Source organism: Rhynchophorus ferrugineus, unplaced genomic scaffold, assembly GCF_030347505.1.
Source record: "Rhynchophorus ferrugineus isolate W39M unplaced genomic scaffold, kcgeb_rfMv2 rfM2, whole genome shotgun sequence".
In the NCBI taxonomy this organism is placed as follows: domain Eukaryota; kingdom Metazoa; phylum Arthropoda; class Insecta; order Coleoptera; family Curculionidae; genus Rhynchophorus; species Rhynchophorus ferrugineus.
Window position 1 is genome coordinate 58,848,358 of NW_027472581.1, and position 24,397 is coordinate 58,872,754.

Sequence of the window (24,397 nt, forward strand, 5' to 3'; positions counted from 1 at the left end):
CACATTCCAAGTAATATTCGGCATGCTAATTACGTTGCCGATTGTCAAATTGCATTATCTCTTATAGTTTCCGAGATATGGACTATCAACATTTTACAATATTGGCTCTGCTTCTAACTTGTGTCAAAATTGCAAAATGGTCTTATGAATTAGCGATTTCGCTCCAATTCATATTCTAAGTAATATTCGGCATGCTAATTACGTTGCCGATTGCCAAATTGCATTATCTCTTATAGTTTCCGAGATATGGGCAATCGAAATTTTACACCTTAGAGTCTGTTTCTAACGGGTCAAAATCGTAAAATGGTCTTATGAATTAGCGATTTCGCTCAAATTCACATTCCAAGTAATATTCGTCATGCTAATTACATTGCCGATTGCCAAATTGCATTATCTCTTATAGTTTCCGAGATATGGACTATCGACATTTTACAATATTGGCTCTGCTTCTAACTTGGGTCAAAATTGTAAAATGGTCTTATGAATTAGCGATTTCGCTCCAATTCACATTCCAAGTAATATTCGGCATGCTAATTACGTTGCCGATTGTCAAATTGCATTATCTCTTATAGTTTCCGAGATATGGACTATCAACATTTTACAATATTGGCTCTGCTTCTAACTTGTGTCAAAATTGCAAAATGGTCTTATGAATTAGCGATTTCGCTCCAATTCATATTCTAAGTAATATTCGGCATGCTAATTACGTTGCCGATTGCCAAATTGCATTATCTCTTATAGTTTCCGAGATATGGGCAATCGAAATTTTACACCTTAGAGTCTGTTTCTAACGGGTCAAAATCGTAAAATGGTCTTATGAATTAGCGATTTCGCTCCAATTCACATTCCAAGTAATATTCGGCAAGCTAATTACGTTGATGATTGCCAAATTGCATTATCTCTTATAGTTTCCGAGATATGGACTATCGACATTTGACAATATTGTCTCTGCTTCTAACTTGTGTCAAAATTGTTAAATGGTCTTATGAATTAGCGATTTCGCTCCAATTCACATTCTAAGTAATATTCGGCATGCTAAATACGCTGCCGATTGCCAAATTGCATTATCTCTTATAGTTTCCGAGATATGGGCAATCGAAATTTTACACCTTAGAGTCTGTTTCTAACGGGTCAAAATCGTAAAATGGTCTTATGAATTAGCGATTTCGCTCAAATTCACATTCCAAGTAATATTCGGCATGCTAATTACGTTGCCGATTGCCAAATTGCATTATCTCTTATAGTTTCCGAGATATGGGCAATCGAAATTTTACACCTTAGAGTCTGTTTCTAACGGGTCAAAATCGTAAAATGGTCTTATGAATTAGCGATTTCGCTCAAATTCACATTCCAAGTAATATTCGTCATGCTAATTACATTGCCGATTGCCAAATTGCATTATCTCTTATAGTTTCCGAGATATGGACTATCAACATCTTGCAATATTGGCTCTGCTTCTAACTTGGGCCAGAATTGTAAAATGGCTTTACGAATTAGCGATTTCGTTGTAATTCACATTCCAAGTAATATTCGGCATGCTAATTACGTTGCCGATTGCCAAATTGCATTATCCCTTATAGTTTCCGAGATATGGACTATCGACATTTGACAATATTGGCACTGCTTCTAACTTGGGTCAAAATTGTAAAATGGTCTTATGAATTAGCGATTTCGCTCCAATTCACATTCCAAGTAATATTCGGCATGCTAATTACGTTGCCGATTGCCAAATTGCATTATCTCTTATAGTTTCCGAGATATGGACTATCAACATTTTACAATATTGGCTCTGCTTCTAACTTGTGTCAAAATTGCAAAATGGTCTTATGAATTAGCGATTTCGCTCCAATTCATATTCTAAGTAATATTCGGCATGCTAATTACGTTGCCGATTGCCAAATTGCATTATCTCTTATAGTTTCCGAGATATGGGCAATCGAAATTTTACACCTTAGAGTCTGTTTCTAACTTGGGTCAAAATCGTAAAATGGTCTTATGAATTAGCGATTTCGCTCAAATTCACATTCCAAGTAATATTCGTCATGCTAATTACGTTGCCGATTGCCAAATTGCATTATCTCTTATAGTTTCCGAGATATGGACTATCGACATCTTGCAATATTGGCTCTGCTTCTAACTTGGGCCAGAATGGTAAAATGGCCTTATGAATTAGCGATTTCGCTCCAATTCACATTCCAAGTAATATTCGGCATGATAATTACGTTGATGATTGCCAAATTGCATTATCTCTTATAGTTTCCGAGATATGGACTATCGACATCTTGCAATATTGGCTCTGCTTCTAACTTGGGCCAGAATTGTAAAATGGCCTTATGAATTAGCGATTTCGCTCCAATTCACATTCCAAGTAATATTCGGCATGCTAATTACGTTGCCGATTGCCAAATTGCATTATCTCTTATAGTTTCCGAGATATGGACTATCAACATTTTACAATATTGGCTCTGCTTCTAACTTGTGTCAAAATTGCAAAATGGTCTTATGAATTAGCGATTTCGCTCCAATTCATATTCTAAGTAATATTCGGCATGCTAATTACGTTGCCGATTGCCAAATTGCATTATCTCCTATAGTTTCCGAGATATGGGCAATCGAAATTTTACACCTTAGAGTCTGTTTCTAACGGGTCAAAATTGTAAAATGGTCTTATGAATTAGCGATTTCGTTCCAATTCACATTCCAAGTAATATTCGGCATGCTAATTACGTTGCCGATTGCCAAATTGCATTATCTCTTATAGTTTCCGAGATATGGACTATCGACATCTTGCAATATTGGCTGTGCTTCTAACTTGGGCCAGAATTGTAAAATGGTCTTATGAATTAGCGATTTCGTTGTAATTCACATTCCAAGTAATATTCGGCATGATAATTACGTTGCCGATTGCCAAATTGCATTATCTCTTATAGTTTCCGAGATATGGGCAATCGAAATTTTACACCTTAGGGTCTGTTTCTAACTTGAGTCAAAATCTTAAAATGGTCTCATGAATTAGCGATTTCGCTCAAATTCACATTCCAAGTAATATTCGGCATGCTAATTACGTTGCCGATTGCCAAATTGCATTATCTCTTATAGTTTCCGAGATATGGACTATCGACACGTGACAATATTGGCTCTGCTTCTAACTTGAGTCAAAATTGTAAAATGGTCTTATGAATTAGCGATTTCGCTCCAATTCACATTCCGAGTAATATTCGGCATGCTAATTACGTTGCCGATTGCCAAATTGCATTATCTCTTATAGTTTCCGAGATATGGACTATCGACATCTTGCAATATTGGCTCTGCTTCTAACTTGGGCCAGAATTGTAAAATGGCCTTATGAATTAGTGATTTCGTTGTAATTCACAATCCAAGTAATATTCGGCATGCTAATAACGTTGCCGATTGCCAAATTGCATTATCTCTTATAGTTTCCGAGATATGGACTATCGACACGTGACAATATTGGCTCTGCTTCTAACTTGGGTCAAAATTGTAAAATGGTCTTATGAATTAGCGATTTCGCTCCAATTCACATTCCAAGTAATATTCGGCATGCTAATTACGTTGCCGATTGCCAAATTGCATTATCTCTTATAGTTTCCGAGATATGGACTATCGACATCTTGCAATATTGGCTCTGCTTCTAACTTGGGCCAGAATTGTAAAATGGCCTTATGAATTAGCGATTTCGCTCCAATTCACATTCCAAGTAATATTCGGCATGCTAATTACGTTGCCGATTGCCAAATTGCATTATCTCTTATAGTTTCCGAGATATGGACTATCGACATTTGACAATATTGTCTCTGCTTCTAACTTGTGTCAAAATTGTAAAATGGTCTTATGAATTAGCGATTTCGCTCCAATTCACATTCCAAGTAATATTCGGCATGCTAATTACGTTGCCGATTGTCAAATTGCATTATCTCTTATAGTTTCCGAGATATGGACTATCAACATTTTACAATATTGGCTCTGCTTCTAACTTGTGTCAAAATTGCAAAATGGTCTTATGAATTAGCGATTTCGCTCCAATTCATATTCTAAGTAATATTCGGCATGCTAATTACGTTGCCGATTGCCAAATTGCATTATCTCTTATAGTTTCCGAGATATGGGCAATCGAAATTTTACACCTTAGAGTCTGTTTCTAACTTGGGTCAAAATCGTAAAATGGTCTTATGAATTAGCGATTTCGCTCAAATTCACATTCCAAGTAATATTCGGCATGCTAATTACGTTGCCGATTGCCAAATTGCATTATCCCTTATAGTTTCCGAGATATGGACTATCGACATTTTACAATATTGGCTTTGCTTCTAACTTTGGTCAAAATTGTAAAATGGTCTTATGAATTAGCGATTTCGCTCCAATTCACATTCCAAGTAATATTCGGCATGCTAATTACATTGCCGGTTGCCAAATTGCATTATCCCTTATAGTTTCCGAGATATGGACTATCGACATCTTGCAATATTGGCTCTGCCTCTAACTTGGGCCGGAATTGTAAAATGGTCTTATGAATTAGCGATTTCGTTGTAATTCACATTCCAAGTAATATTCGGCATGCTAATTACGTTGCCGATTGCCAAATTGCATTATCTCTTATAGTTTCCGAGATATGGGCAATCGAAATTTTACACCGTAGAGTCTGTTTCTAACTTGGGTCAAAATCTTAAAATGGTCTCAAGAATTAGCGATTTCGCTCAAATTCACATTCCAAGTAATATTCGTCATGCTAATTACATTGCCGATTGCGAAATTGCATTATCTATAATAGTTTCCGAGATATGGACTATCGACACCTGACAATATTTTCTCTGCCTCTAACTTGTGTCAAAATTGTAAAATGGTCTTATGAATTAGCGATTTCGCTTCAATTCACATTCCAAGTAATATTCGGCATGCTAATTACGTTGCCGATTGCCAAATTGCATTATCTCTTATAGTTTCCGAGATATGGACTATCGACATCTTGCAATATTGGCTGTGCTTCTAACTTGGGCCAGAATTGTAAAATGGTCTTATGAATTAGCGATTTCGTTGTAATTCACATTCCAAGTAATATTCGGCATGATAATTACGTTGCCGATTGCCAAATTGCATTATCTCTTATAGTTTCCGAGATATGGGCAATCGAAATTTTACACCTTAGGGTCTGTTTCTAACTTGAGTCAAAATCTTAAAATGGTCTCATGAATTAGCGATTTCGCTCAAATTCACATTCCAAGTAATATTCGTCATGCTAATTACATTGCCGATTGCCAAACTGCATCATCTCTAATAGTTTCCGAGATATGGACTATCGACACGTGACAATATTGGCTCTGCTTCTAACTTGGGTCAAAATTGTAAAATGGTTTTATGAATTAGCGATTTCGCTCCAATTCACATTCCGAGTAATATTCGGCATGCTAATTACGTTGCCGATTGCCAAATTGCATTATCTCTTATAGTTTCCGAGATATGGACTATCGACATCTTGCAATATTGGCTCTGGTTCTAACTTGGGCCAGAATTGTAAAATGGCCTTATGAATTAGTGATTTTGTTGTAATTCACATTCCAAGTAATATTCGGCATGCTAATAACGTTGCCGATTGCCAAATTGCATTATCTCTTATAGTTTCCGAGATATGGACTATCGACACGTGACAATATTGGCTCTGCTTCTAACTTGGGTCAAAATTGTAAAATGGTCTTATGAATTAGCGATTTCGCTCCAATTCACATTCCAAGTAATATTCGGCATGCTAATTACGTTGCCGATTGCCAAATTGCATTATCTCTTATAGTTTCCGAGATATGGACTATCGACATCTTGCAATATTGGCTCTGCTTCTAACTTGGGCCAGAATTGTAAAATGGCCTTATGAATTAGCGATTTCGCTCCAATTCACATTCCAAGTAATATTCGGCATGCTAATTACGTTGCCGATTGCCAAATTGCATTATCTCTTATAGTTTCCGAGATATGGACTATCGACATTTGACAATATTGTCTCTGCTTCTAACTTGTGTCAAAATTGTTAAATGGTCTTATGAATTAGCGATTTCGCCCCAATTCACATTCTAAGTAATATTCGGCATGCTAATTACGTTGCCGATTGCCAAATTTCATTATCTCTTATAGTTTCCGAGATATGGGCAATCGAAATTTTACACCTTAGAGTCTGTTTCTAACGGGTCAAAATCGTAAAATGGTCTTATGAATTAGCGATTTCGCTCAAATTCACATTCCAAGTAATATTCGGCATGCTAATTACGTTGCCGATTGCCAAATTGCATTATCTCTTATAGTTTCCGAGATATGGACTATCGACATCTTGCAATATTGGCTCTGCTTCTAACTTGGGCCAGAATTGTAAAATGGCCTTATGAATTAGTGATTTCGTTGTAATTCACATTCCAAGTAATATTCGGCATGCTAATAACGTTGCCGATTGCCAAATTGCATTATCTCTTATAGTTTCCGAGATATGGACTATCGACACGTGACAATATTGGCTCTGCTTCTAACTTGGGTCAAAATTGTAAAATGGTCTTATGAATTAGCGATTTCGCTCCAATTCACATTCCAAGTAATATTCGGCATGCTAATTACGTTGATGAATGCCAAATTGCATTATCTCTTATAGTTTCCGAGATATGGACTATCGACATCTTGCAATATTGGCTCTGCTTCTAACTTGGGCCAGAATTGTAAAATGGCCTTATGAATTAGCGATTTCGCTCCAATTCACATTCCAAGTAATATTCGGCATGCTAATTACGTTGCCGATTGCCAAATTGCATTATCTCTTATAGTTTCCGAGATATGGACTATCGACATTTGACAATATTGTCTCTGCTTCTAACTTGTGTCAAAATTGTTAAATGGTCTTATGAATTAGCGATTTCGCTCCAATTCACATTCTAAGTAATATTCGGCATGCTAATTACGTTGCCGATTGCCAAATTGCATTATCTCTTATAGTTTCCGAGATATGGGCAATCGAAATTTTACACCTTAGAGTCTGTTTCTAACGGGTCAAAATCGTAAAATGGTCTTATGAATTAGCGATTTCGCTCAAATTCACATTCCAAGTAATATTCGTCATGCTAATTACATTGCCGATTGCCAAATTGCATTATCTCTTATAGTTTCCGAGATATGGACTATCAACATCTTGCAATATTGGCTCTGCTTCTAACTTGGGCCAGAATTGTAAAATGGCTTTATGAATTAGCGATTTCGTTGTAATTCACATTCCAAGTAATATTCGGCATGCTAATTACGTTGCCGATTGCCAAATTGCATTATCCCTTATAGTTTCCGAGATATGGACTATCGACATTTTACAATATTGGCTCTGCTTCTAACTTGGGTCAAAATTGTAAAATGGTCTTATGAATTAGCGATTTCGCTCCAATTCACATTCCAAGTAATATTCGGCATGCTAATTACGTTGCCGATTGTCAAATTGCATTATCTCTTATAGTTTCCGAGATATGGACTATCGACATCTTGCAATATTGGCTCTGCTTCTAACTTGGGCCAGAATTGTAAAATGGCCTTATGAATTAGTGATTTCGTTGTAATTCACATTCCAAGTAATATTCGGCATGCTAATAACGTTGCCGATTGCCGAATTGCATTATCTCTTATAGTTTCCGAGATATGGACTATCGACACGTGACAATATTGGCTCTGCTTCTAACTTGGGTCAAAATTGTAAAATGGTCTTATGAATTAGCGATTTCGCTCCAATTCACATTCTAAGTAATATTCGGCATGCTAATTACGTTGCCGATTGCCAAATTGCATTATCTCTTATAGTTTCCGAGATATGGGCAATCGAAATTTTACACCTTAGAGTCTGTTTCTAACTTGGGTCAAAATCGTAAAATGGTCTTATGAATTAGCGATTTCGCTCAAATTCACATTCCAAGTAATATTCGGCATGCTAATTACGTTGCCGATTGCCAAATTGCATTATCCCTTATAGTTTCCGAGATATGGACTATCGACATTTTACAATATTGGCTCTGCTTCTAACTTGGGTCAAAATTGTAAAATGGTCTTATGAATTAGCGATTTCGCTCCAATTCACATTCCAAGTAATATTCGGCATGCTAATTACGTTGCCGATTGTCAAATTGCATTATCTCTTATAGTTTCCGAGATATGGACTATCAACATTTTACAATATTGGCTCTGCTTCTAACTTGTGTCAAAATTGCAAAATGGTCTTATGAATTAGCGATTTCGCTCCAATTCATATTCTAAGTAATATTCGGCATGCTAATTACGTTGCCGATTGCCAAATTGCATTATCTCTTATAGTTTCCGAGATATGGGCAATCGAAATTTTACACCTTAGAGTCTGTTTCTAACTTGGGTCAAAATCGTAAAATGGTCTTATGAATTAGCGATTTCGCTCAAATTCACATTCCAAGTAATATTCGGCATGCTAATTACGTTGCCGATTGCCAAATTGCATTATCTCTTATAGTTTCCGAGATATGGGCAATCGAAATTTTACACCTTAGAGTCTGTTTCTAACGGGTCAAAATCTTAAAATGGTCTTATGAATTAGCGATTTCGCTCAAATTCACATTCCAAGTAATATTCGTCATGCTAATTACATTGCCGATTGCCAAATTGCATTATCTCTTATAGTTTCCGAGATATGGACTATCAACATCTTGCAATATTGGCTCTGCTTCTAACTTGGGCCAGAATTGTAAAATGGCTTTACGAATTAGCGATTTCGTTGTAATTCACATTCCAAGTAATATTCGGCATGCTAATTACGTTGCCGATTGCCAAATTGCATTATCCCTTATAGTTTCCGAGATATGGACTATCGACATTTTACAATATTGGCACTGCTTCTAACTTGGGTCAAAATTGTAAAATGGTCTTATGAATTAGCGATTTCGCTCCAATTCACATTCCAAGTAATATTCGGCATGCTAATTACGTTGCCGATTGCCAAATTGCATTATCTCTTATAGTTTCCGAGATATGGACTATCAACATTTTACAATATTGGCTCTGCTTCTAACTTGTGTCAAAATTGCAAAATGGTCTTATGAATTAGCGATTTCGCTCCAATTCATATTCTAAGTAATATTCGGCATGCTAATTACGTTGCCGATTGCCAAATTGCATTATCTCTTATAGTTTCCGAGATATGGGCAATCGAAATTTTACACCTTAGAGTCTGTTTCTAACTTGGGTCAAAATCGTAAAATGGTCTTATGAATTAGCGATTTCGCTCAAATTCACATTCCAAGTAATATTCGTCATGCTAATTACGTTGCCGATTGCCAAATTGCATTATCTCTTATAGTTTCCGAGATATGGACTATCGACATCTTGCAATATTGGCTCTGCTTCTAACTTGGGCCAGAATTGTAAAATGGCCTTATGAATTAGCGATTTCGCTCCAATTCACATTCCAAGTAATATTCGGCATGATAATTACGTTGGTGATTGCCAAATTGCATTATCTCTTATAGTTTCCGAGATATGGACTATCGACATCTTGCAATATTGGCTCTGCTTCTAACTTGGGCCAGAATTGTAAAATGGCCTTATGAATTAGCGATTTCGCTCCAATTCACATTCCAAGTAATATTCGGCATGCTAATTACGTTGCCGATTGCCAAATTGCATTATCTCTTATAGTTTCCGAGATATGGACTATCGACATTTGACAATATTGTCTCTGCTTCTAACTTGTGTCAAAATTGTTAAATGGTCTTATGAATTAGCGATTTCGCTCCAATTCACATTCTAAGTAATATTCGGCATGCTAATTACGTTGCCGATTGCCAAATTGCATTATCTCTTATAGTTTCCGAGATATGGGCAATCGAAATTTTACACCTTAGAGTCTGTTTCTAACGGGTCAAAATCGTAAAATGGTCTTATGAATTAGCGATTTCGCTCAAATTCACATTCCAAGTAATATTCGTCATGCTAATTACATTGCCGATTGCCAAATTGCATTATCTCTTATAGTTTCCGAGATATGGACTATCAACATCTTGCAATATTGGCTCTGCTTCTAACTTGGGCCAGAATTGTAAAATGGCTTTATGAATTAGCGATTTCGTTGTAATTCACATTCCAAGTAATATTCGGCATGCTAATTACGTTGCCGATTGCCAAATTGCATTATCCCTTATAGTTTCCGAGATATGGACTATCGACATTTTACAATATTGGCTCTGCTTCTAACTTGGGTCAAAATTGTAAAATGGTCTTATGAATTAGCGATTTCGCTCCAATTCACATTCCAAGTAATATTCGGCATGCTAATTACGTTGCCGATTGTCAAATTGCATTATCTCTTATAGTTTCCGAGATATGGACTATCGACATCTTGCAATATTGGCTCTGCTTCTAACTTGGGCCAGAATTGTAAAATGGCCTTATGAATTAGTGATTTCGTTGTAATTCACATTCCAAGTAATATTCGGCATGCTAATAACGTTGCCGATTGCCGAATTGCATTATCTCTTATAGTTTCCGAGATATGGACTATCGACACGTGACAATATTGGCTCTGCTTCTAACTTGGGTCAAAATTGTAAAATGGTCTTATGAATTAGCGATTTCGCTCCAATTCACATTCTAAGTAATATTCGGCATGCTAATTACGTTGCCGATTGCCAAATTGCATTATCTCTTATAGTTTCCGAGATATGGGCAATCGAAATTTTACACCTTAGAGTCTGTTTCTAACTTGGGTCAAAATCGTAAAATGGTCTTATGAATTAGCGATTTCGCTCAAATTCACATTCCAAGTAATATTCGGCATGCTAATTACGTTGCCGATTGCCAAATTGCATTATCCCTTATAGTTTCCGAGATATGGACTATCGACATTTTACAATATTGGCTCTGCTTCTAACTTGGGTCAAAATTGTAAAATGGTCTTATGAATTAGCGATTTCGCTCCAATTCACATTCCAAGTAATATTCGGCATGCTAATTACGTTGCCGATTGTCAAATTGCATTATCTCTTATAGTTTCCGAGATATGGACTATCAACATTTTACAATATTGGCTCTGCTTCTAACTTGTGTCAAAATTGCAAAATGGTCTTATGAATTAGCGATTTCGCTCCAATTCATATTCTAAGTAATATTCGGCATGCTAATTACGTTGCCGATTGCCAAATTGCATTATCTCTTATAGTTTCCGAGATATGGGCAATCGAAATTTTACACCTTAGAGTCTGTTTCTAACTTGGGTCAAAATCGTAAAATGGTCTTATGAATTAGCGATTTCGCTCAAATTCACATTCCAAGTAATATTCGGCATGCTAATTACGTTGCCGATTGCCAAATTGCATTATCTCTTATAGTTTCCGAGATATGGGCAATCGAAATTTTACACCTTAGAGTCTGTTTCTAACGGGTCAAAATCTTAAAATGGTCTTATGAATTAGCGATTTCGCTCAAATTCACATTCCAAGTAATATTCGTCATGCTAATTACATTGCCGATTGCCAAATTGCATTATCTCTTATAGTTTCCGAGATATGGACTATCAACATCTTGCAATATTGGCTCTGCTTCTAACTTGGGCCAGAATTGTAAAATGGCTTTACGAATTAGCGATTTCGTTGTAATTCACATTCCAAGTAATATTCGGCATGCTAATTACGTTGCCGATTGCCAAATTGCATTATCCCTTATAGTTTCCGAGATATGGACTATCGACATTTTACAATATTGGCACTGCTTCTAACTTGGGTCAAAATTGTAAAATGGTCTTATGAATTAGCGATTTCGCTCCAATTCACATTCCAAGTAATATTCGGCATGCTAATTACGTTGCCGATTGCCAAATTGCATTATCTCTTATAGTTTCCGAGATATGGACTATCAACATTTTACAATATTGGCTCTGCTTCTAACTTGTGTCAAAATTGCAAAATGGTCTTATGAATTAGCGATTTCGCTCCAATTCATATTCTAAGTAATATTCGGCATGCTAATTACGTTGCCGATTGCCAAATTGCATTATCTCTTATAGTTTCCGAGATATGGGCAATCGAAATTTTACACCTTAGAGTCTGTTTCTAACTTGGGTCAAAATCGTAAAATGGTCTTATGAATTAGCGATTTCGCTCAAATTCACATTCCAAGTAATATTCGTCATGCTAATTACGTTGCCGATTGCCAAATTGCATTATCTCTTATAGTTTCCGAGATATGGACTATCGACATCTTGCAATATTGGCTCTGCTTCTAACTTGGGCCAGAATTGTAAAATGGCCTTATGAATTAGCGATTTCGCTCCAATTCACATTCCAAGTAATATTCGGCATGATAATTACGTTGGTGATTGCCAAATTGCATTATCTCTTATAGTTTCCGAGATATGGACTATCGACATCTTGCAATATTGGCTCTGCTTCTAACTTGGGCCAGAATTGTAAAATGGCCTTATGAATTAGCGATTTCGCTCCAATTCACATTCCAAGTAATATTCGGCATGCTAATTACGTTGCCGATTGCCAAATTGCATTATCTCTTATAGTTTCCGAGATATGGACTATCGACATTTGACAATATTGTCTCTGCTTCTAACTTGTGTCAAAATTGTTAAATGGTCTTATGAATTAGCGATTTCGCTCCAATTCACATTCTAAGTAATATTCGGCATGCTAATTACGTTGCCGATTGCCAAATTGCATTATCTCTTATAGTTTCCGAGATATGGGCAATCGAAATTTTACACCTTAGAGTCTGTTTCTAACGGGTCAAAATCGTAAAATGGTCTTATGAATTAGCGATTTCGCTCAAATTCACATTCCAAGTAATATTCGTCATGCTAATTACATTGCCGATTGCCAAATTGCATTATCTCTTATAGTTTCCGAGATATGGACTATCAACATCTTGCAATATTGGCTCTGCTTCTAACTTGGGCCAGAATTGTAAAATGGCTTTATGAATTAGCGATTTCGTTGTAATTCACATTCCAAGTAATATTCGGCATGCTAATTACGTTGCCGATTGCCAAATTGCATTATCTCTTATAGTTTCCGAGATATGGACTATCGACATTTTACAATATTGGCTCTGCTTCTAACTTGGGTCAAAATTGTAAAATGGTCTTATGAATTAGCGATTTCGCTCCAATTCACATTCCAAGTAATATTCGGCATGCTAATTACGTTGCCGATTGTCAAATTGCATTATCTCTTATAGTTTCCGAGATATGGACTATCAACATTTTACAATATTGGCTCTGCTTCTAACTTGTGTCAAAATTGCAAAATGGTCTTATGAATTAGCGATTTCGCTCCAATTCATATTCTAAGTAATATTCGGCATGCTAATTACGTTGCCGATTGCCAAATTGCATTATCTCTTATAGTTTCCGAGATATGGGCAATCGAAATTTTACACCTTAGAGTCTGTTTCTAACTTGGGTCAAAATCGTAAAATGGTCTTATGAATTAGCGATTTCGCTCAAATTCACATTCCAAGTAATATTCGGCATGCTAATTACGTTGCCGATTGCCAAATTGCATTATCCCTTATAGTTTCCGAGATATGGACTATCGACATTTTACAATATTGGCTTTGCTTCTAACTTTGGTCAAAATTGTAAAATGGTCTTATGAATTAGCGATTTCGCTCCAATTCACATTCCAAGAAATATTCGGCATGCTAATTACATTGCCGATTGCCAAATTGCATTATCCCTTATAGTTTCCGAGATATGGACTATCGACATCTTGCAATATTGGCTCTGCCTCTAACTTGGGCCGGAATTGTAAAATGGTCTTATGAATTAGCGATTTCGTTGTAATTCACATTCCAAGTAATATTCGGCATGCTAATTACGTTGCCGATTGCCAAATTGCATTATCTCTTATAGTTTCCGAGATATGGGCAATCGAAATTTTACACCGTAGAGTCTGTTTCTAACTTGGGTCAAAATCTTAAAATGGTCTCAAGAATTAGCGATTTCGCTCAAATTCACATTCCAAGTAATATTCGTCATGCTAATTACATTGCCGATTGCGAAATTGCATTATCTATAATAGTTTCCGAGATATGGACTATCGACACCTGACAATATTTTCTCTGCCTCTAACTTGTGTCAAAATTGTAAAATGGTCTTATGAATTAGCGATTTCGCTCCTATTCACATTCCAAGTAATATTCGGCATGCTAATTACGTTGCCGATTGCCAAATTGCATTATCTCTTATAGTTTCCGAGATATGGACTATCGACATCTTGCAATATTGGCTGTGCTTCTAACTTGGGCCAGAATTGTAAAATGGTCTTATGAATTAGCGATTTCGTTGTAATTCACATTCCAAGTAATATTCGGCATGATAATTACGTTGCCGATTGCCAAATTGCATTATCTCTTATAGTTTCCGAGATATGGGCAATCGAAATTTTACACCTTAGGGTCTGTTTCTAACTTGAGTCAAAATCTTAAAATGGTCTCATGAATTAGCGATTTCGCTCAAATTCACATTCCAAGTAATATTCGTCATGCTAATTACATTGCCGATTGCCAAACTGCATCATCTCTAATAGTTTCCGAGATATGGACTATCGACACGTGACAATATTGGCTCTGCTTCTAACTTGGGTCAAAATTGTAAAATGGTCTTATGAATTAGCGATTTCGCTCCAATTCACATTCCGAGTAATATTCGGCATGCTAATTACGTTGCCGATTGCCAAATTGCATTATCTCTTATAGTTTCCGAGATATGGACTATCGACATCTTGCAATATTGGCTCTGCTTCTAACTTGGGCCAGAATTGTAAAATGGCCTTATGAATTAGTGATTTCGTTGTAATTCACATTCCAAGTAATATTCGGCATGCTAATAACGTTGCCGATTGCCAAATTGCATTATCTCTTATAGTTTCCGAGATATGGACTATCGACACGTGACAATATTGGCTCTGCTTCTAACTTGGGTCAAAATTGTAAAATGGTCTTATGAATTAGCGATTTCGCTCCAATTCACATTCCAAGTAATATTCGGCATGCTAATTACGTTGCCGATTGCCAAATTGCATTATCTCTTATAGTTTCCGAGATATGGACTATCGACATCTTGCAATATTGGCTCTGCTTCTAATTTGGGCCAGAATTGTAAAATGGCCTTATGAATTAGCGATTTCGCTCCAATTCACATTCCAAGTAATATTCGGCATGCTAATTACGTTGCCGATTGCCAAATTGCATTATCTCTTATAGTTTCCGAGATATGGACTATCGACATTTGACAATATTGTCTCTGCTTCTAACTTGTGTCAAAATTGTAAAATGGTCTTATGAATTAGCGATTTCGCTCCAATTCACATTCCAAGTAATATTCGGCATGCTAATTACGTTGCCGATTGTCAAATTGCATTATCTCTTATAGTTTCCGAGATATGGACTATCAACATTTTACAATATTGGCTCTGCTTCTAACTTGTGTCAAAATTGCAAAATGGTCTTATGAATTAGCGATTTCGCTCCAATTCATATTCTAAGTAATATTCGGCATGCTAATTACGTTGCCGATTGCCAAATTGCATTATCTCTTATAGTTTCCGAGATATGGGCAATCGAAATTTTACACCTTAGAGTCTGTTTCTAACTTGGGTCAAAATCGTAAAATGGTCTTATGAATTAGCGATTTCGCTCAAATTCACATTCCAAGTAATATTCGGCATGCTAATTACGTTGCCGATTGCCAAATTGCATTATCTCTTATGGTTTCCGAGATATGGACTATCGACATTTTACAATATTGGCTTTGCTTCTAACTTTGGTCAAAATTGTAAAATGGTCTTATGAATTAGCGATTTCGCTCCAATTCACATTCCAAGTAATATTCGGCATGCTAATTACATTGCCGATTGCCAAATTGCATTATCCCTTATAGTTTCCGAGATATGGACTATCGACATCTTGCAATATTGGCTCTGCCTCTAACTTGGGCCGGAATTGTAAAATGGTCTTATGAATTAGCGATTTCGTTGTAATTCACATTCCAAGTAATATTCGGCATGCTAATTACGTTGCCGATTGCCAAATTGCATTATCTCTTATAGTTTCCGAGATATGGGCAATCGAAATTTTACACCGTAGAGTCTGTTTCTAACTTGGGTCAAAATCTTAAAATGGTCTCAAGAATTAGCGATTTCGCTCAAATTCACATTCCAAGTAATATTCGTCATGCTAATTACATTGCCGATTGCGAAATTGCATTATCTATAATAGTTTCCGAGATATGGACTATCGACACCTGACAATATTTTCTCTGCCTCTAACTTGTGTCAAAATTGTAAAATGGTCTTATGAATTAGCGATTTCGCTTCAATTCACATTCCAAGTAATATTCGGCATGCTAATTACGTTGCCGATTGCCAAATTGCATTATCTCTTATAGTTTCCGAGATATGGACTATCGACATCTTGCAATATTGGCTGTGCTTCTAACTTGGGCCAGAATTGTAAAATGGTCTTATGAATTAGCGATTTCGTTGTAATTCACATTCCAAGTAATATTCGGCATGATAATTACGTTGCCGATTGCCAAATTGCATTATCTCTTATAGTTTCCGAGATATGGGCAATCGAAATTTTACACCTTAGGGTCTGTTTCTAACTTGAGTCAAAATCTTAGAATGGTCTCATGAATTAGCGATTTCGCTCAAATTCACATTCCAAGTAATATTCGTCATGCTAATTACATTGCCGATTGCCAAACTGCATCATCTCTAATAGTTTCCGAGATATGGACTATCGACACGTGACAATATTGGCTCTGCTTCTAACTTGGGTCAAAATTGTAAAATGGTTTTATGAATTAGCGATTTCGCTCCAATTCACATTCCGAGTAATATTCGGCATGCTAATTACGTTGCCGATTGCCAAATTGCATTATCTCTTATAGTTTCCGAGATATGGACTATCGACATCTTGCAATATTGGCTCTGGTTCTAACTTGGGCCAGAATTGTAAAATGGCCTTATGAATTAGTGATTTCGTTGTAATTCACATTCCAAGTAATATTCGGCATGCTAATAACGTTGCCGATTGCCAAATTGCATTATCTCTTATAGTTTCCGAGATATGGACTATCGACACGTGACAATATTGGCTCTGCTTCTAACTTGGGTCAAAATTGTAAAATGGTCTTATGAATTAGCGATTTCGCTCCAATTCACATTCCAAGTAATATTCGGCATGCTAATTACGTTGCCGATTGCCAAATTGCATTATCTCTTATAGTTTCCGAGATATGGACTATCGACATCTTGCAATATTGGCTCTGCTTCTAACTTGGGCCAGAATTGTAAAATGGCCTTATGAATTAGCGATTTCGCTCCAATTCACATTCCAAGTAATATTCGGCATGCTAATTACGTTGCCGATTGCCAAATTGCATTATCTCTTATAGTTTCCGAGATATGGACTATCGACACGTGACAATATTGGCTCTGCTTCTAACTTGGGTCAAAATTGTAAAATGGTCTTATGAATTAGCGATTTCGCTCCAATTCACATTCCAAGTAATATTCGGCATGCTAATTACGTTGCCGATTGCCAAATTGCATTATCTCTTATAGTTTCCGAGATATGGACTATCGACATCTTGCAATATTGGCTCTGCTTCTAACTTGGGCCAGAATTGTAAAATGGCCTTATGAATTAGCGATTTCGCTCCAATTCACATTCCAAGTAATATTCGGCATGCTAATTACGTTGCCGATTGCCAAATTGCATTATCTCTTATAGTTTCCGAGATATGGACTATCGACATTTGACAATATTGTCTCTGCTTCTAACTTGTGTCAAAATTGTTAAATGGTCTTATGAATTAGCGATTTCGCCCCAATTCACATTCTAAGTAATATTCGGCATGCTAATTACGTTGCCGATTGCCAAATTTCATTATCTCTTATAGTTTCCGAGATATGGGCAATCGAAATTTTACACCTTAGAGTCTGTTTCTAACGGGTCAAAATCGTAAAATGGTCTTATGAATTAGCGATTTCGCTCAAATTCACATTCCAAGTAATATTCGGCATGCTAATTACGTTGCCGATTGCCAAATTGCATTATCTCTTATAGTTTCCGAGATATGGACTATCGACATCTTGCAATATTGGCTCTGCTTCTAACTTGGGCCAGAATTGTAAAATGGCCTTATGAATTAGTGATTTCGTTGTAATTCACATTCCAAGTAATATTCGGCATGCTAATAACGTTGCCGATTGCCAAATTGCATTATCTCTTATAGTTTCCGAGATATGGACTATCGACACGTGACAATATTGGCTCTGCTTCTAACTTGGGTGAAAATTGTAAAATGGTCTTATGAATTAGCGATTTCGCTCCAATTCACATTCCAAGTAATATTCGGCATGCTAATTACGTTGATGAATGCCAAATTGCATTATCTCTTATAGATTCCGAGATATGGACTATCGACATCTTGCAATATTGGCTCTGCTTCTAACTTGGGCCAGAATTGTAAAATGGCCTTATGAATTAGCGATTTCGCTCCAATTCACATTCCAAGTAATATTCGGCATGCTAATTACGTTGCCGATTGCCAAATTGCATTATCTCTTATAGTTTCCGAGATATGGACTATCGACATTTGACAATATTGTCTCTGCTTCTAACTTGTGTCAAAATTGTTAAATGGTCTTATGAATTAGCGATTTCGCTCCAATTCACATTCTAAGTAATATTCGGCATGCTAATTACGTTGCCGATTGCCAAATTGCATTATCTCTTATAGTTTCCGAGATATGGGCAATCGAAATTTTACACCTTAGAGTCTGTTTCTAACGGGTCAAAATCGTAAAATGGTCTTATGAATTAGCGATTTCGCTCAAATTCACATTCCAAGTAATATTCGTCATGCTAATTACATTGCCGATTGCCAAATTGCATTATCTCTTATAGTTTCCGAGATATGGACTATCAACATCTTGCAATATTGGCTCTGCTTCTAACTTGGGCCAGAATTGTAAAATGGCTTTATGAATTAGCGATTTCGTTGTAATTCACATTCCAAGTAATATTCGGCATGCTAATTACGTTGCCGATTGCCAAATTGCATTATCCCTTATAGTTTCCGAGATATGGACTATCGACATTTTACAATATTGGCTCTGCTTCTAACTTGGGTCAAAATTGTAAAATGGTCTTATGAATTAGCGATTTCGCTCCAATTCACATTCCAAGTAATATTCGGCATGCTAATTACGTTGCCGATTGTCAAATTGCATTATCTCTTATAGTTTCCGAGATATGGACTATCGACATCTTGCAATATTGGCTCTGCTTCTAACATGGGCCAGAATTGTAAAATGGCCTTATGAATTAGTGATTTCGTTGTAATTCACATTCCAAGTAATATTCGGCATGCTAATAACGTTGCCGATTGCCGAATTGCATTATCTCTTATAGTTTCCGAGATATGGACTATCGACACGTGACAATATTGGCTCTGCTTCTAACTTGGGTCAAAATTGTAAAATGGTCTTATGAATTAGCGATTTCGCTCCAATTCACATTCTAAGTAATATTCGGCATGCTAATTACGTTGCCGATTGCCAAATTGCATTATCTCTTATAGTTTCCGAGATATGGGCAATCGAAATTTTACACCTTAGAGTCTGTTTCTAACGGGTCAAAATCGTAAAATGGTCTTATGAATTAGCGATTTCGCTCAAATTCACATTCCAAGTAATATTCGTCATGCTAATTACATTTCCGATTGCCAAATTGCATTATCTCTTATAGTTTCCGAGATATGGACTATCAACATCTTGCAATATTGGCTCTGCTTCTAACTTGGGCCAGAATTGTAAAATGGCTTTATGAATTAGCGATTTCGTTGTAATTCACATTCCAAGTAATATTCGGCATGCTAATTACGTTGCCGATTGCCAAATTGCATTATCCCTTATAGTTTCCGAGATATGGACTATCGACATTTTACAATATTGGCTCTGCTTCTAACTTGGGTCAAAATTGTAAAATGGTTTTATGAATTAGCGATTTCACTCCAATTCACATTCCAAGTAATATTCGGCATGCTAATTACGTTGCCGATTGTCAAATTGCATTATCTCTTATAGTTTCCGAGATATGGACTATCGACATCTTGCAATATTGGCTCTGCTTCTAACTTGGGCCAGAATTGTAAAATGGCCTTATGAATTAGTGATTCCGTTGTAATTCACATTCCAAGTAATATTCGGCATGCTAATAACGTTGCCGATTGCCAAATTTCATTATCTCTTATAGTTTCCGAGATATGGGCAATCGAAATTTTACACCTTAGGGTCTGTTTCTAACGGGTCAAAATCGTAAAATGGTCTTATGAATTAGCGATTTCGCTCCAATTCACATTCCAAGTAATATTCGGCATGCTAATTACGTTGCCGATTGCCAAATTGCATTATCTCTTATAGTTTCCGAGATATGGACTATCGACATCTTGCAATATTGGCTCTTCTTCTAACTTGGGCCAGAATTGTAAAATGGCCTTATGAATTAGTGATTTCGTTGTAATTCACATTCCAAGTAATATTCGGCATGCTAATAACGTTGCCGATTGCCAAATTGCATTATCTCTTATAGTTTCCGAGATATGGGCAATCGAAATTTTACACCTTAGAGTCTGTTTCTAACGGGTCAAAATCGTAAAATGGTCTTATGAATTAGCGATTTCGCTCCAATTCATATTCTAAGTAATATTCGGCATGCTAATTACGTTGATGATTGCCAAATTGCATTATCTCTTATAGTTTCCGAGATATGGACTATCGACATCTTGCAATATTGGCTCTGCTTCTAACTTGGGCCAGAATTGTAAAATGGCCTTATGAATTAGCGATTTCGCTCCAATTCACATTCCAAGTAATATTCGGCATGCTAATTACGTTGCCGATTGCCAAATTGCATTATCTCTTATAGTTTCCGAGATATGGACTATCGACATTTGACAATATTGTCTCTGCTTCTAACTTGGGTCAAAATTGTAAAATGGTCTTATGAATTAGCGATTTCGCTCCAATTCACATTCCAAGTAATATTCGTCATGCTAATTACGTTGATGATTGCCAAATTGCATTATCTCTTATAGTTTCCGAGATATGGACTATCGACATCTTGCAATATTGGCTCTGCTTCTAACTTGGGCCAGAATTGTAAAATGGCCTTATGAATTAGCGATTTCGCTCCAATTCACATTCCAAGTAATATTCGGCATGCTAATTACGTTGCCGATTGCCAAATTGCATTATCTCTTATAGTTTCCGAGATATGGGCAATCGAAATTTTACACCTTAGAGTCTGTTTCTAACGGGTCAAAATCGTAAAATGGTCTTATGAATTAGCGATTTCGCTCAAATTCACATTCCAAGTAATATTCGTCATGCTAATTACATTGCCGATTGCCAAATTGCATTATCTCTTATAGTTTCCGAGATATGGACTATCAACATCTTGCAATATTGGCTCTGCTTCTAACTTGGGCCAGAATTGTAAAATGGCTTTATGAATTAGCGATTTCGTTGTAATTCACATTCCAAGTAATATTCGGCATGCTAATTACGTTGCCGATTGCCAAATTGCATTATCCGTTATAGTTTCCGAGATATGGACTATCGACATTTTACAATATTGGCTCTGCTTCTAACTTGGGTCAAAATTGTAAAATGGTCTTATGAATTAGCGATTTCGCTCCAATTCACATTCCAAGTAATATTCGGCATGCTAATTACGTTGCCGATTGTCAAATTGCATTATCTCTTATAGTTTCCGAGATATGGACTATCAACATTTTACAATATTGGCTCTGCTTCTAACTTGTGTCAAAATTGCAAAATGGTCTTATGAATTAGCGATTTCGCTCCAATTCATATTCTAAGTAATATTCGGCATGCTAATTACGTTGCCGATTGCCAAATTGCATTATCTCTTATAGTTTCCGAGATATGGGCAATCGAAATTTTACACCTTAGAGTCTGTTTCTAACTTGGGTCAAAATCGTAAAATGGTCTTATGAATTAGCGATTTCGCTCAAATTCACATTCCAAGTAATATTCGGCATGCTAATTACGTTGCCGATTGCCAAATTGCATTATCTCTTATAGTTTCCGAGATATGGGCAATCGAAATTTTACACCTTAGAGTCTGTTTCTAACGGGTGAAAATCGTAAAATGGTCTTATGAATTAGCGATTTCGCTCAAATTCACATTCCAAGTAATATTCGTCATGCTAATTACATTGCCGATTGCCAAATTGCATTATCTCTTATAGTTTCCGAGATATGGACTATCAACATCTTGCAATATTGGCTCTGCTTCTAACTTGGGCAGAATTGTAAAATGGCTTTATGAATTAGCGATTTCGTTGTAATTCACATTCCAAGTAATATTCGGCATGCTAATTACGTTGCCGATTGCCAAATTGCATTATCCCTTATAGTTTCCGAGATATGGACTATCGACATTTTACAATATTGGCTCTGCTTCTAACTTGGGTCAAAATTGTAAAATGGTCTTATGAATTAGCGATTTCGCTCCAATTCACATTCCAAGTAATATTCGGCATGCTAATTACGTTGCCGATTGCCAAATTGCATTATCTCTTATAGTTTCCGAGATATGGACTATCAACATTTTACAATATTGGCTCTGCTTCTAACTTGGGTCAAAATTGTAAAATGGTCTTATGAATTAGCGATTTCGCTCAAATTCACATTCCAAGTAATATTCGTCATGCTAATTACATTGCCGATTGCCAAATTGCATTATCTCTTATAGTTTCCGAGATATGGACTATCAACATCTTGCAATATTGGCTCTGCTTCTAACTTGGGCAGAATTGTAAAATGGCTTTATGAATTAGCGATTTCGTTGTAATTCACATTCCAAGTAATATTCGGCATGCTAATTACGTTGCCGATTGCCAAATTGCATTATCCCTTATAGTTTCCGAGATATGGACTATCGACATTTTACAATATTGGCTCTGCTTCTAACTTGGGTCAAAATTGTAAAATGGTCTTATGAATTAGCGATTTCGCTCCAAATCATATTCTAAGTAATATTCGGCATGCTAATTACGTTGCCGATTGCCAAATTGCATTATCTCTTATAGTTTCCGAGATATGGGCAATCGAAATTTTACACCTTAGAGTCTGTTTCTAACTTGGGTCAAAATCGTAAAATGGTCTTATGAATTAGCGATTTCGCTCAAATTCACATTCCAAGTAATATTCGTCATGCTAATTACGTTGCCGATTGCCAAATTGCATTATCTCTTATAGTTTCCGAGATATGGACTATCGACATCTTGCAATATTGGCTCTGCTTCTAACTTGGGCCAGAATTGTAAAATGGCCTTATGAATTAGCGATTTCGCTCCAATTCACATTCCAAGTAATATTCGGCATGCTAATTACGTTGCCGATTGCCAAATTGCATTATCTCTTATAGTTTCCGAGATATGGACTATCGACATTTGACAATATTGTCTCTGCTTCTAACTTGTGTCAAAATTGTTAAATGGTCTTATGAATTAGCGATTTCGCTCCAATTCACATTCTAAGTAATATTCGGCATGCTAATTACGTTGCCGATTGCCAAATTGCATTATCTCTTATAGTTTCCGAGATATGGGCAATCGAAATTTTACACCTTAGAGTCTGTTCCTAACGGGTCAAAATCGTAAAATGGTCTTATGAATTAGCGATTTCGCTCAAATTCACATTCCAAGTAATATTCGTCATGCCAATTACATTGCCGATTGCCAAATTGCATTATCTCTTATAGTTTCCGAGATATGGACTATCAATATCTTGCAATATTGGCTCTGCTTCTAACTTGGGCCAGAATTGTAAAATGGCTTTATGAATTAGCGATTTCGTTGTAATTCACATTCCAAGTAATATTCGGCATGCTAATTACGTTGCCGATTGCCAAATTGCATTATCCCTTATAGTTTCCGAGATATGGGCAATCGAAATTTTACACCTTAGGGTCTGTTTCTAACTTGAGTCAAAATCTTAAAATGGTCTCATGAATTAGCGATTTCGCTCAAATTCACATTCCAAGTAATATTCGTCATGCTAATTACATTGCCGATTGCCAAAGTGCATTATCTCTAATAGTTTCCGAGATATGGACTATCGACACGTGACAATATTGGCTCTGCTTCTAACTTGGGTCAAAATTGTAAAATGGTCTTATGAATTAGCGATTTCGCTCCAATTAACATTCCAAGTAATATTCGGCATGCTAATTACGCTGCCGATTGCCAAATTGCATTATCTCTTATAGTTTCCGAGATATGGACTATCGACATCTTGCAATA